This window comes from Felis catus, chromosome A2 (genome assembly GCF_018350175.1).
Source record: "Felis catus isolate Fca126 chromosome A2, F.catus_Fca126_mat1.0, whole genome shotgun sequence".
Lineage (NCBI taxonomy): Eukaryota > Metazoa > Chordata > Mammalia > Carnivora > Felidae > Felis > Felis catus.
In genome coordinates, this window is record NC_058369.1 from 105,116,956 (window position 1) to 105,130,422 (window position 13,467).

A 13,467-nucleotide genomic window follows, 5' to 3' on the forward strand; every position below is an offset into this window, starting at 1 on the left:
CTCTGATCTTGAATACTTTACAGAGATAACTCACTTCGTCCTCTTGACAGCTTTAAGGGACAAGTATTTATTACTCTAATTTTATAGATGAGCAAACAGAGGCAGGGACAAGTTGTGTAACTTTTGAAAAATTCAAAAAGTAATAGAGCTGGGATTCACATCTGGGCAACAAGATTCTGGAATCCATATGCTCAACTCACTATATAAACTGTTTCCCAACTAGGATAATTTGAAACCAATTCAACTTGGACTATCATCAGAGGAACTTCCCTCTACATAATTAAAGAACTTCCTATGTGAAAATGGTGGTACAATATTGGCATCACCTTTTATCTTTCTAAAACTCCCCTCATAGACCATGAAAAAAATAATACACAAAAATGTAACTACTAGCTTTGATAACTGTAAAGCACAGAATAGGTAAAAAGACACAAATCAAAACATGGTGCAAATCCCTAAGTCTGCACTGGCACTAACAGGATTCATAGGCTGAGAATGGAAATACATATGTAAATCATATCTGAAAGCATTACTGTTGCCCCAAGGCATCAGGAAAGAAGGCAATCTTTCACTGGAGGCAAAACAACAGTTGCACAGTTTCAATGGCTTAAGGTACAGATAAACATATAAATATAACCGTAGGTGATTAGCAAAACTTTGGCTTGAAAATTCCCCTGATCTTCCATAATTTACAAAAAGACAAACAGAAAAGCTGCTTCTTTAAAGGACAGAACCAGTGCAGAGCCTATATAGCAAGTATACAAAGATACTGCAAGGAGAAAAAGAAAACAGCACCAGATGAAGAAAACTTGCTACAAAAAAGTCACCAAACACATTAGCTTCCAGTCATTTTTCTTTCTAATAAATGAAGAGATAATATCAGTTTTGACTCCATTCACCTAAGGCATGTACATTGGACTTGATGAAGACTAGTTTAATTTTGATGATTTCAAACTATCCTAACATGACCGAAGAATCAGTGTTATGATGATAGAGCAAACACAATAGCTTCCAAGCCAGAAAGTGCTTGGCTTAACAGAACATAAGTTTATTCTCTCATAGATTCGGAGTCTAGAAGTCCAAAATCAAGTCATCAGCAGTGCCACGCTCTCTCGGAAGGTTTAGAAAAGAATCCTTCCTTGCTTCTAACTTCCAGGGGTTTCCAGTATAGGTGAGCATAATGTGCCACTCCAAAATGTATTTCTTTGCCATGTGGATTATATTAGGTTGAATATTTTTAAGAAACAGAAGCCTCAGGAAGAACCTTTCACCTCCCCACAATTGCCTAAAAGGATTTAGATAGAGGACCTGCTCCAGGAAAGAGCTATGACCATAGAGAGCTTAGTATGAACTAGGTATAATAGGGAGAAATCTAGTAAAATCTCTGTTAAAATGTCTATGTCTCACTGTTTCTGTATGGCCCAACAAACATTTGTTTACCATTTACTCTTTTTCATCCTCCTATAAATTGTTTTCATTCTCTTTCAAGCCCCAGACTCCTAACCCCTTCTCTTAGTCCAGAAGAACCTCAGATGTACCTTATTTTGCCGACTGAGTTTGGAATCTCTCACATTTATTTGAATTCACAATTATTTGGCTAATACATATGTGTTAAATTTTATTTTTCTTCTGTTAATCTTTATCACATCAACTTAATTCTTAGACTAGTCAAAATCATCTTGAAGGGCAGAGGGAAAATTTTCCTCCCAATGGTAACAATCTTTTACATTCCTTGGCTTATAGCTTCATCACCCCAACTTCCTCCACTGTCACATGCATTTTCCCAGTGTGTCCGTGTCTTTAAATGGCCTTCCTGTAAGGACATCAGTCATTGGATTTCAATGGACATCGTCATTAGATTTAGGGCCCACCCTAATTCCAATTATTATTTCATCCTAACTAATTACATATGCAAAGCCCCAATTTCCAAAAATAAAAATAAAAATAAACAAAACAAAAAAAACCTCACATGTGGAATACAAAGAATACATGGAAATTTTGTCCAGAAACTTCCCTATGAATTTACAAAATTGAATAAAGATAGTATTTTCATGAATCAAAAATACTGAGCAAAAGTACAGGAAGAGATGGTGAGAAGACAGACAAAATGTAAAGTGAGGGAAGATGTGACGTTGAAATTAACACATCATAGAAATTAAGGCAAAGTTATAATGAGCCTGGCAGTTAAAAATTAAAAGAACATGCAAACAAGAAATTCCTAAATGAGAAAATAAGTAATAGAACATAATTAATGTTTACAATTCTACAAGTAAATAAAGTCTTACAACACAAGTATATTTAAACATAAACTTTGGTAGAAAAATTTAACGCTGGGAACAAGTGGCCAAAATGGGCAACATGAAAATATATCCTAAAATTATCAGTAATTAAAATTAAAACACACACACACACACACACACACACACACACACACACACACATATATATATATATATATATATATATATATATATATATACAGCTACATAAAAGATCAAACAACAAATAAGGGAAAATTTTTGAAAACAATCTCAGACATGTTCGTATCAAATGTCAACATCTAAAAACAGTAGAACAATTTCCACACAAGTATGACCCAATAATTTGCACCCACGCAACATGCAACAGTTTTAAATATGTAAAAGCTTTGGGAATAATATTCCTATAAACTTTCCCCAAACAATTTGAGCCAACTAAAAGATGACCAGGAAAACGAAAACAATAGGACTACTGGTAAATATCAAATATATTTAACAGTATTATATTCCCATAATACAACCGAAACAAATGTGTATTATGATGACAAGAAATGTTATAGAACTTCTGAAATTAGAACAAGTTAAAAAGGTGTAAAGGATGAAGATAATCTAAATGTATTCGTTGTGTCTCTTGTACTTAATCAAAAGATATCAAAAGATACATATTTTAAAGGCTACAAATCAAAATCTGTAATATACAGTATACGAAAGGGCATACAGGTAAATTCTAAGAAACAATACAATTGACTAAACGTGGATGTATACAAAAGGAGGTGGGTGTGGAAGAAGAGTTATTTTATCATTAGTCTTAGGAGAGCATGCGAATATACGATAAATAACAGAGTATCAATTTATTGTTTTGGTTTTCTGTAGACTAATATGGCAACATTTACAAAGCAAAAACAAACACAAGATAAAATATATTAAAACAAATCAGTAATATAACACAGATTCATACTTTTCATTTATTTTTAGACTTATTGAAAAAAATAACTGAATATAAAGGCCTAAAAATCACTTAATAAAGGAAAAAGAACACATCTTTGATAGTGTGAAAACAGTAGCCACAAAAATAATTAGTATGATTCTACAAAGAATGACTATATGTTGCATAAGAATGCAGCATCTTTTCAAAAGTAAGCATTTTAAAACAAAGACATCACATTATAAATACCTTATAATTTAAATATTAGTGATTACCAACATTATTTTTTGTCTGAGTCTCATGCGGTATTATCTATTATGTTGCATTTCTAAAACAGTTACTTTTAATATGTTGGTTATAGGACAATAGTATTAAAAAATATGGAAGACAGCATTCCAATTTGACCTTCAAAAAATAATTAGGAGTCTGCTCATATTTATTTGTTTTCCAATCATTTTCCAAGGCATTTTTACTTATGAAAAATACTGACGGCATATTAGCAATGACTAACAATTTACCTATCCCTCAGAGACAATGAGTGGATATGGAATTACATATTTATTGAAATCTTTCCATTTATTACTTGATTTGCCTAGGAAAACATGATTTTGTCCATTTTGAAAACAACTATAATGTAACATATGTCTATAATAATTATTTGTTCGCATCCCTAAATTTCCTACGTTATTAGAGCCTTCTGAGAGCAGGGATCATATTAGTTATTTCCCATTCCCTTGCACAGCACATTATACATAATAGATCTTTATCATTATTTCTTGAGTTGAATTATCTTTACCAATAGGCAAAGATGTTTGCTTGAAGAAGGAACATTGGATGTTTCACTCAAAACACAGACTAAAAATGATTTGACATAGGAAAATAAAATAGCAGAAGTACTTAATTTTTGCTTAGGCTAAGTGCCCAATTCTAATTAGGCCATGGGCACATGGGCTTCCACTTATTTTCATGCCTCCTTTAAAGCCCTGGAGATAACTGAACAGTGATCATGGCAGCCAAGCAAACCATATGGGAACCAACAGACCACAACTTAATTAGCACTGAAAATTTACACCAGTCGTGTCAGATTCTATTTTTATAATATTCCATCTTCAGAACCTCGACGTTTTAATAAAATTTACCATTTTGTCTTTGCATTTATGGTTCCTTAAAATATAAATGATACACAAAATCACAATTATATTTATCAAAGAAAATTACTTAAAAGCTCACTACAATAGATGAGAAATAAAAAAATTTAAATCCTGCCTTATAAAAGAAACTTGATTGTTGAAAGTAAATTTTATATTTAAAGAAACCATGCTAGTTTTATTTAAACAAGGCATCTCTACCATACTTTAATAATAAATATTTAAAACTAAGATATTAAATAAATCCTTGACTTTCTAATCTTTGCATCACAGTATATCTTTACAAAATTTTAGGGAGATTTAGTATCTCTCTGCGTAATAATTTGAAACATACTTGATAAAGGAGTGATTAATTCAGCAGCTAAGTTGGGAGCAAAACTGTGGTGATCTGATTCTTCAGTACTCTTTTTCTAGACTCGAAATCAAGCGGTCAAAAAAGCTAGATTCAATTCACTTAGCTATCATTTATATTTAAATTTCATTAATTGAAAAACACCATGTAGAGTATTAAGATGAAATTCCTCAAACTCATTTAAACATTATCATCTTATTTTGTATGCTATAAACAATTAAAAAAGAACAGATTATCACAAATAACTTTAATTTTTCTTACATATCCTAACCTAACCACCCTATTGAGATTAAAAAAGAAAATGGCAATCTGTGGAGACCAAGTGAATTTAAACAGGATTTAATAGTTGGGAATTTGTATTCTTCCAATGAAATTAACAAATAAGAATCAAACAAAAAGCTTGTGCCTGCTTCTGTGGTTATATTTTCCCCTGCTAAAATTCTTTGCTGTGCCTTCTGGCCTAGAAAGCTTGCAAACATTGCTGTCTGGACAGAGATACGACCAAGTACCCAGAGATGAAATCCCAAAACATTAACAATCTTCAATAATTCAGGGCCCAAACCACCAGTGTGTCCCTGTTGTATCTTTTACTTTTAATGCATCAACTATTATATTAGTTATGTTGACTGTTTTAAACCTAGCTTAAGTATTTCACCTAACTTTTATTTAAGTGTGATGTTTAAAAAGGCATGATAAAGTCAAAAGAAAAAAAAATACCACAAAACTAGCTGAAACAGTAAAAAGAAAGTGGATATTGGCAGCTGAACTAATATTTTCAGATTTATATACTAAATTTTATTACCAAATTGCTTTAAACAAATTGATAAAGCTTGGGTTATTTTCCTCTTGTCCCTAAGTTTCTTTAAAAATTATAGTACTGGTTGCAAATCTAATGAGTGAACAATTAGCCGTATTACAAAGGAGTATTATAATGGAATTTATTGACTCTGGTGCTTTGAAATGGAATAGTAAGTGTAATATAACTGAAAATAATAGTCACAGAAAAAAATTGATTTTAAATTTAGGATTTCTGGAACCAATTTTGGACTTCTCCATTTTGAATAAACGAAAAGAAAAAAAATACCTAAAAGCATGCTGTGATTTTTATTGATCTGCTACTACTGCAGTTCACCACACTTTATCCTGTCACTTCACTTCACTTCTGACATGGGTCTGTCGAGGCACAAATCCCTGGGGTGAATAACACCTTCAATGGCTTCCTTGCTCAAGGAAGAAATCTTTGGGAATGACCCCAAATGGCAATTTGGACAGCTGCTTCCATTCTACAGTATTTTCTCACGGAAAATGAAAAAAGTTAAAGGAAGCCAGAGAGACAAATACAGTTCCCAACAGATCCCTAAGTACTTAAACAGAAGTTTTAATGACCAAATAGCAAACATAAAGCACACAATTGCTTCTACAAGCAGGCCCTAGTGGGTAATGTACCTTTAGATGTAAAGTGATAGTACGATGTAAGAATGAGGCTTTGAATTATATTTACCACTTTTCTCTCATTTCTTTGACTTAACTGTTTTGGCATCACTGGCTTTTTGATTATATACAGCCCATCATGGGAGGAAGGTTTAATAGAAGTTAGTTGGAATGATGAAATTAATAGATTTCCCCCACAAGTAATGAAAGAGGTATCACCAATATAGCAACTTTATTATGGTTTCTCAAGTTTACAATAAGCTACTTGAAATCTGGAAAATAAGAAAACAGCACTCATATTCAGTCAAGCACTATGAAAGTTCAAAAGAATAGATGTGATCCTCAGCAGGGAATTACTCTGAAAATTAAAAACTTACCGTTAGGAAATGGACGTATTTTTTGGCCTCTTGACATCAGATAAAATTGGGGTGGACTGTTCAACACAAATGATAAGTTGAACTAGCAAACTGGCTTTGATGGATATTCTGAAAAAAGACTGTTTAGATTTCCCCTATTCTCAATCTAAATAATACTTTTGTGACTCAGGAAGCATCACTCTTTGGGAGAGAGACCATCTCAGTCTTTTTCTATTTCATTTTTTTTCTGTGGAAAATGTGCTCCTCAAGTTTTCTTTTACCACTTGTATGCTGCTAACATTCAGCTCTGAATCTCCCCCAGGCCTGTCTTTTGAGAGCTCATCCCAAGGGTAATATTGTAAATAAAATTAATATTGTTTTAATTGAATTTTCAATAAATATAATAAAAACAATACATTATATGTATATGAATAGAATAGGATAGTGAATAAAATTAATAATTGATAGTATTAGTGAATAAAATTAGTAATTGTTTTTAATTGAATACTTCAATAAATATAATAAAAATAATAAATGGGACCGAACTTTCCCATTACAACTATGACCTAAACGCCTAAAAAATTCACCCAAAAAAAGGCCAAAATATTTGCAATGTGGATGACAATACCTTTCTCTTCAGAGGACATTTCATTTCTTCTAGGGGACCAGAAATTAAGGAAACTAGGTAAGCTTTACTTTTAATGCCAATCGATTTCTTGCTCATTTTTATTCCTCATGAGTTATTCTTTGGATTCCTGGCTCAAAGCTCAACTTTACCAAGGCTCCTCTTTTCTGGAAGAATATCTGCATTCAATATTTGTTTTCATTCATTATATCAATTCTGCCTTTTATCCATATAGTATCTTTCTTTTCTTTGTCTCCCATACCAATCGTTTCTCCTGTCCTGTGTTACTCCTTTCAAGTTTGGGTTAGCTTCTTTTGCTTGTTGTTTTGTTTTTTATTCCTTCTACAAATTGAGTTCTGTCACATTCAATTCTACTTTAACTCGTTCCGGTGTGTATTTTACTTCTCACATTGGATTTTTGTTTCTTTTCTCTTGATTCTGTCTTTTTCTTATTGTCATTTTTTGTCATTCTATATACACACTTTATGCATTATCATCTTAAGAGGGTAAGTTTTATTGTACTCTATTGAGGGTATCAAATCACTCTTTTTTTTTCTTATTTAGATATTTATGATAAAAGCATATACTTCTTTTGAGTTTTTCAGACATCATTCTCCCTTTTTTTCTGTTTCAACACAAATTTGCTAAGCATGCTATATTATTCTCTCTCCTTATGCAAATCCCAGAAATAATGTTGGCCCACTCTTGTTATGTGTTAATAGTAGAGTGAGTGGTTTGTCCTTGATCTATTTCTATCTTTGTGTTGTGATGCCTGTCAAAACCTATGGCTCAAAATTTCCATAATGCTGCTTCTACTAGAAATCCCCAAGGTAATTCCTTGATTCTGAGGCATACACTTTCCTCTTACCTAAGATCTAATAACCTTATCCCTCCTTGACAACACATATTGGAAAAGATCTATACCACTGGTGGGCCTGGCACCTTCTCTAGCTTTAGCTTAAAAAAAAAAGCCTTTTATTTCTTTTTAAGTTGTTCCCTGAGTGTGGTAGTCTCTGCTCAGATACAGAAAGATGATAACTGAAGAAACGAGAAGAAAAACTTCATGAATTCTATTTGCGTCACAAAGTAGTCCAATAAATACAGAGGGGTAAGTGACAAGTTCTTGGTTTTATTTGTTGCTCTGCATCTGTGAAATGAGGTACAAATTTTTGGAGGAAAGAATATCCTTTGTTTTCTTCAGGTATTTTGTTTCAGACGCACATTCTGAGTCCAAGGAGATTTTACTTCATTACTTCCATTTATTCATAATAATAATCAACTTTTACCAGAATTTGACATTAAGTTTTCTGCTTAATTTTTGCTATCAAAGTTATTAGTTCTTTTGCTTTGTATCTTCAAAAGTAATTCAGTGAGTAGTTAAGCAAAACTGCATTAATTCTGCTGGTTAGATTCTGCTCCCACTTGGGTAATTCAGGCAACATTATTTTTCATTAGTTTTTACTGTAAGATTCCAGCAAATTCTACATAGTTAAGAGCAAGTTAATGTTTATCACTTGAGTTGTGATAAATTCCTATCACAAGCTCTTAATAATTACACAAACACACACACACACACACACAACTAAGTCATTTGTACTAAAATACAAGTATTGAAGTACAGTGTCATTTTCCCATCAGTGATCTACTTCATTACTTTTGAGGTTAACAGCAAAGCAAATAGGGGAGAAAGAAGGATCAAAGGCATGGGGGCAGCTGGAAATGCAAACAAAACTCACTCATGACATATTTCAGCACTTTTTTTAGAAGAAGGTACAAATGCCAAAGAACATCTCTAAGTCCTCCATCATTGTTCTACATATTGGAAATAGACCTTAAACAAAGGAGCCAGATGCGGTAGATATTATGGTGTATTGTCCCTAACTCCCTCTTGGATTGACGAACTCATACTTCCACCTGCTGGTCTGTTGATGGTTCAGAACTCAGGGTCTCCCCAGAAGGAGGTTTCTGTTGAAGGGAGGTGCCTCACAAAAGGTTAGGTCTCCTTCCTAAGAACAGCACATATCCTGTGACCCCTGCCACCTCAATCTACTGTACTTCTGAGCCACCATCCAAGATCCAGGGTCATCCTAAAATCAACTACAAATGCACTGCAGTCCAACTTCTCTGCCCAGTCTCTCTTTCCTCAGTTCCTAATAGATGTTGTTACTGTGAACACTCCTTACAAATTCCCTGCATAGAGATATTGTCTCAGTGTCTGTTTCTGCTAGAAATATGACTGAGGAAAATAGAATTCCCATACTAAGTGGTTTAGACTGTGAAAATGTTTCCTATGTTACCATACAGCATGAGGAGAAAATAGACACTTTTTCAAAGAAAGCAAAGTTTTTCTGTAATGTAAGCAAAACTAGGGACTCTTTTAAGTTTGTCTCTTTTTCTTTAATATTATACCTTCATTTCACAGCTGAAAGTTAATCAAATACCATGACCAATATGGGCATGCCATAGTCATCTAAAGAGCAAACAAAATAAAAATCATTCTTTCTCCCAATATTTCTCAAACAACATTAACCATCATTGGTGCTTGGAAGGTAGACCCCCAAGTAAACCAGCTGTGGTCCTCCTCCTGCCTCAATACTTGTCCTGTACTTGGGAGTCCACTGCCAAGTACCTGTTTCGCATCTAGAATACAAGTATATATAATGAGAGGACAAAGACACTAACATGTACATCTTAAATCCTCAATGTACAAAAGAAGTGAATGGGATACAAAGATAAGCAATAAAAGGTTTTTTTTGAATACATAATTTTTTTTAAAAAAATCAGAAAAATACATTTGGGAATACATCATCATAAAGTTCTAAGAATAGCGTAGAATTGATGTTCAATTCTAGAAAGAATTGTAGCACAGAACTTTAAACTTCAAAATGTAGAGTCAATCCTGAAAGGTTCAAAGAATTAAAAGCATTCATGGAATTTCAAGTATTAATATGAAAGGTACTGAATTGTAAAAGTAGACTAATATATTAATAATTGAGGAACAAATGGAATCCATGTTAGCTGAAAATTCAATCAAAGTAGGATAAGAGAAGATCTAAAGAAAAAAAAAAGACTGATAAATATGTCTTAGTTCAGTGAACTAAACGAGAAAATGTCGCTAAAATTAGAATTTACTCAAGAGAAAAAGAAATCATACTAGCATAAACTGAATCACACTAAATAAGATTTTAAAAGGGAGTAAGAACATGCAGACCAACTTGCCCCGCTTTCTTCCTGCTGAGATTTGAATCAAAATTTTTGACAGAATTTTTTTCCCCTATTTTAGTGAGAAACCTAGAAATTTGAAACTTTAATGACACTATCATCTAAAACCACTTCATGATTTAAAGTACACTGCTCCTAATAAAATTGGTTCATAAATAAAGGGTAGTTTCCATATAGTAGTTTGCTAAATTTTATATAGAGTGACAGTAAGAAAGGCCCAATGCAGTATACCCTTTGTCCCTACTTATTTGAATAGCAAACAATACCAACGTTCAACTCAGAGCGAAAAACTCATCAAATGTTTAATCCCATGCTATCATGCATAGTGATTAAGTGAATAATGCAATTCCTCAGTGGTATTTAAATATATTTAATTTTTATGTTATTAACAACATAGAGATAATGTATAAGGTATGAAACTAGTAATCACTAATTATCAGACAGGCCAAAGCATTTGAAAGTTGTTCATAAACTTCTTTATCACATAATTCACTTGTCAGAAAAATTACTGAGAGGTAACATGTTTTTTTAACTAGGCAAATATGAACTATAAACTAAACTGTGGCCATTAAAGAGCTCTATCGCAGTTTTGTTTTTAATTTTTAAATAATGTAATAATGACTTTAAACCTAGAATCCAGCAATCCCTTAAAAACTTGTGTGTGACCATTAATGCTACAAGCCTTTGCTTTAGGGCTGTTTTCTTTGAACAATGCATTTAAAATCTATCGTCAAGATTTAAACTAATTGAGGCATCCATGCATCAAACAGCAAAGCAAATCCAAAGTAGTCATTAGACTTGAAACAATGTGGGTATCAATAGGGTAAGGGGAAAAGCAAGTCCCTAACAATGATTTCCATATAACATCAAAAATTTAACACAAAATAATTGGAGATAACTAAGGATCATGTTTCAAGGATTTCATATTCAAATTATAGCCCTTTTCCAAATGTGGGATGTCATTTAAGTTAATCAAAGCTCTTTGGCCCAGGGCTTTACAAACCATCTGTGATGAAAGACTGATCTTTTTATTTTCCTATCTATTATAGACTGTGTGTGTGTGTGTGTGTGTGTGTGTGTGTGTGTGTGTGTGTGTAAAAGCAGTTTGGTTTTAAAAGGAAATGTTATGATTAAAACATGTTCACATGAAATCAAAATCAATGACTACAACACTGTTATATATTCTAAGAATATTATTCATGTTAAACCTAGAAAGGCACAATAATATTACAACTGCTTTTTGAACAATGTTTATAATGAGAAGCCACAAGCAAAGGAATAGGCCATTTGGGGCAAGTAATATAAGGCAGGTTTGACACATTAACAACTCCTAGCCAAGCCCCTGATAGATATCCCTATCAGATTATGCCACTTTTTAAGCAGAAAGTAGAGAAGTAGCTTCCCAGCACCACAAACAGCCACTTCTAAGTGACCAGTGTTGACATAACACAGGTCTATCACAGGGAGAAATGGAAAACTATGACAATAATACAAAGACCTATCTGACTCTTGTTTCCGTCATTACAATTAAATAAATCTATGTGACAACATACAACAAACTTATGTGAAAAGATAAAATGGAATAACCAAATTAATAAGAATGAGCACATATCTCCAAGCCATATAAATCATATTCCCTAAAATGTGGTAATGCAGATTGTGATTATGGAAATATAAAGATCAGCTTTACCCTGGAGCAGCTGAAGGTAAAACACAGTATGGATCTGGAAGCTCTATTTAAATAGATTGAAAAGGGCTAGGTATTTCACATATGTCACAAAGCAACAAAAAAAAAAAAATGTGGAAAGAGACAAATAAAAATCCTTCAGGAAGATTTTGAGTAAATCAGTATGTGACAAAAGAAAAAGGGATGTCTTTGGGATGAAAAGCCAAAATGTAGTTTAGGGATAGGTTCTAAACATTCCTGCCTTCCTTGTTCCCTAGTTCTTTTCAAGCCTAACCTCCATTAATAAACCAAATTTACCCAATTATTTATTCTTTTTTTTTTGAATAGATTTTTCACTGGCATAATAAATCTTAAAAGCAACATTTAAAAAATTATGCAATGCCAAAGACATGAGGACATAGCTTGACAATTTGCTTTATATTGAGTTTCTACTCACTTTACTCAACTGTTTCCTCAAATACATGTTTTAAGAACTTAAGTTCTAAATAAAGGTCATATAAACAGTATGCTGTCATACACATACTATACTAAACAATACTATATGCTATATGTGTAATATATTCAGAATATATTATATACATACACGATGCATATACACAGGTATAACGTGTATACACACAAACACCCCATGTTCACTAACAGGAAGATGGGAAATTATGAACATGTACTTATTTAAATTCTCCCCAAATGGATATGTATATTCAACACACTCCCATCCAAAAACATAGGTTTTTTTGTTTTTATTTTTTTTTTTTTAGCAATTGACAGGCTAATTCTAAAATATATATGGAAATACAAAGGACCTAGGAAAGTTAAATTCTTAAAAAAAAAAAACAAAGAACTCTTACATTACTTGCTTGAAAAAATTACTCTAAGTCTATACTGTCTAGGATTTGCTAAAAGCTAGACAAAGGGTTAAGTGCTCTCAAATAACAGAGTCCAGAAATGAACTCACATATGCATGTCTATCTGATTTTCAGATGAACTAAGAGCCATTCAGGGATAGAAATGATGGCTTTTTCAACAAAAATGCTGTAACAACTGGTTTTCCAACAAGAGAAAACAACTGAACCTTAAATTCGACCACATATGAAAATTAACTCAAAGTGACTTATACAGCTAAATGCAAAAGCTAAAATTATACAAGTTACAAATTCCCAAGGAAAACTAGTATCTCACCACCCTGTTGTGGGCAAAGATTTCTAAGATAGGTGACAAAAAGTACAAACTACAAACACAAAGGCAGTAAGTTGGATATCAAAATTTAAAACTTCGCTCTCTGAGAGACACTACTGAGGAAAAAAAAAAAAAAAGAAAACTTACACGTAACAGAAAATACTCATAATAATCTTCTGAGAAAGAACATATAGCAAAAACAATGAACTCATGGACCTCAATAAGAAAATAAAAAATAAACTCATTAAAAACAGGCCAACTATTGGTTAAGAACTTTCACAAATGAT

General features: G+C 32.6%; 1 protein-coding gene across 2 annotated transcripts in view; it reads right to left on the minus strand.

The window, feature by feature from the left end:
* Positions 1-13,467, minus strand: part of THSD7A (thrombospondin type 1 domain containing 7A) — a 664,277-nt gene that overhangs the window by 478,875 nt on the left and 171,935 nt on the right. The window lies entirely within an intron of this gene.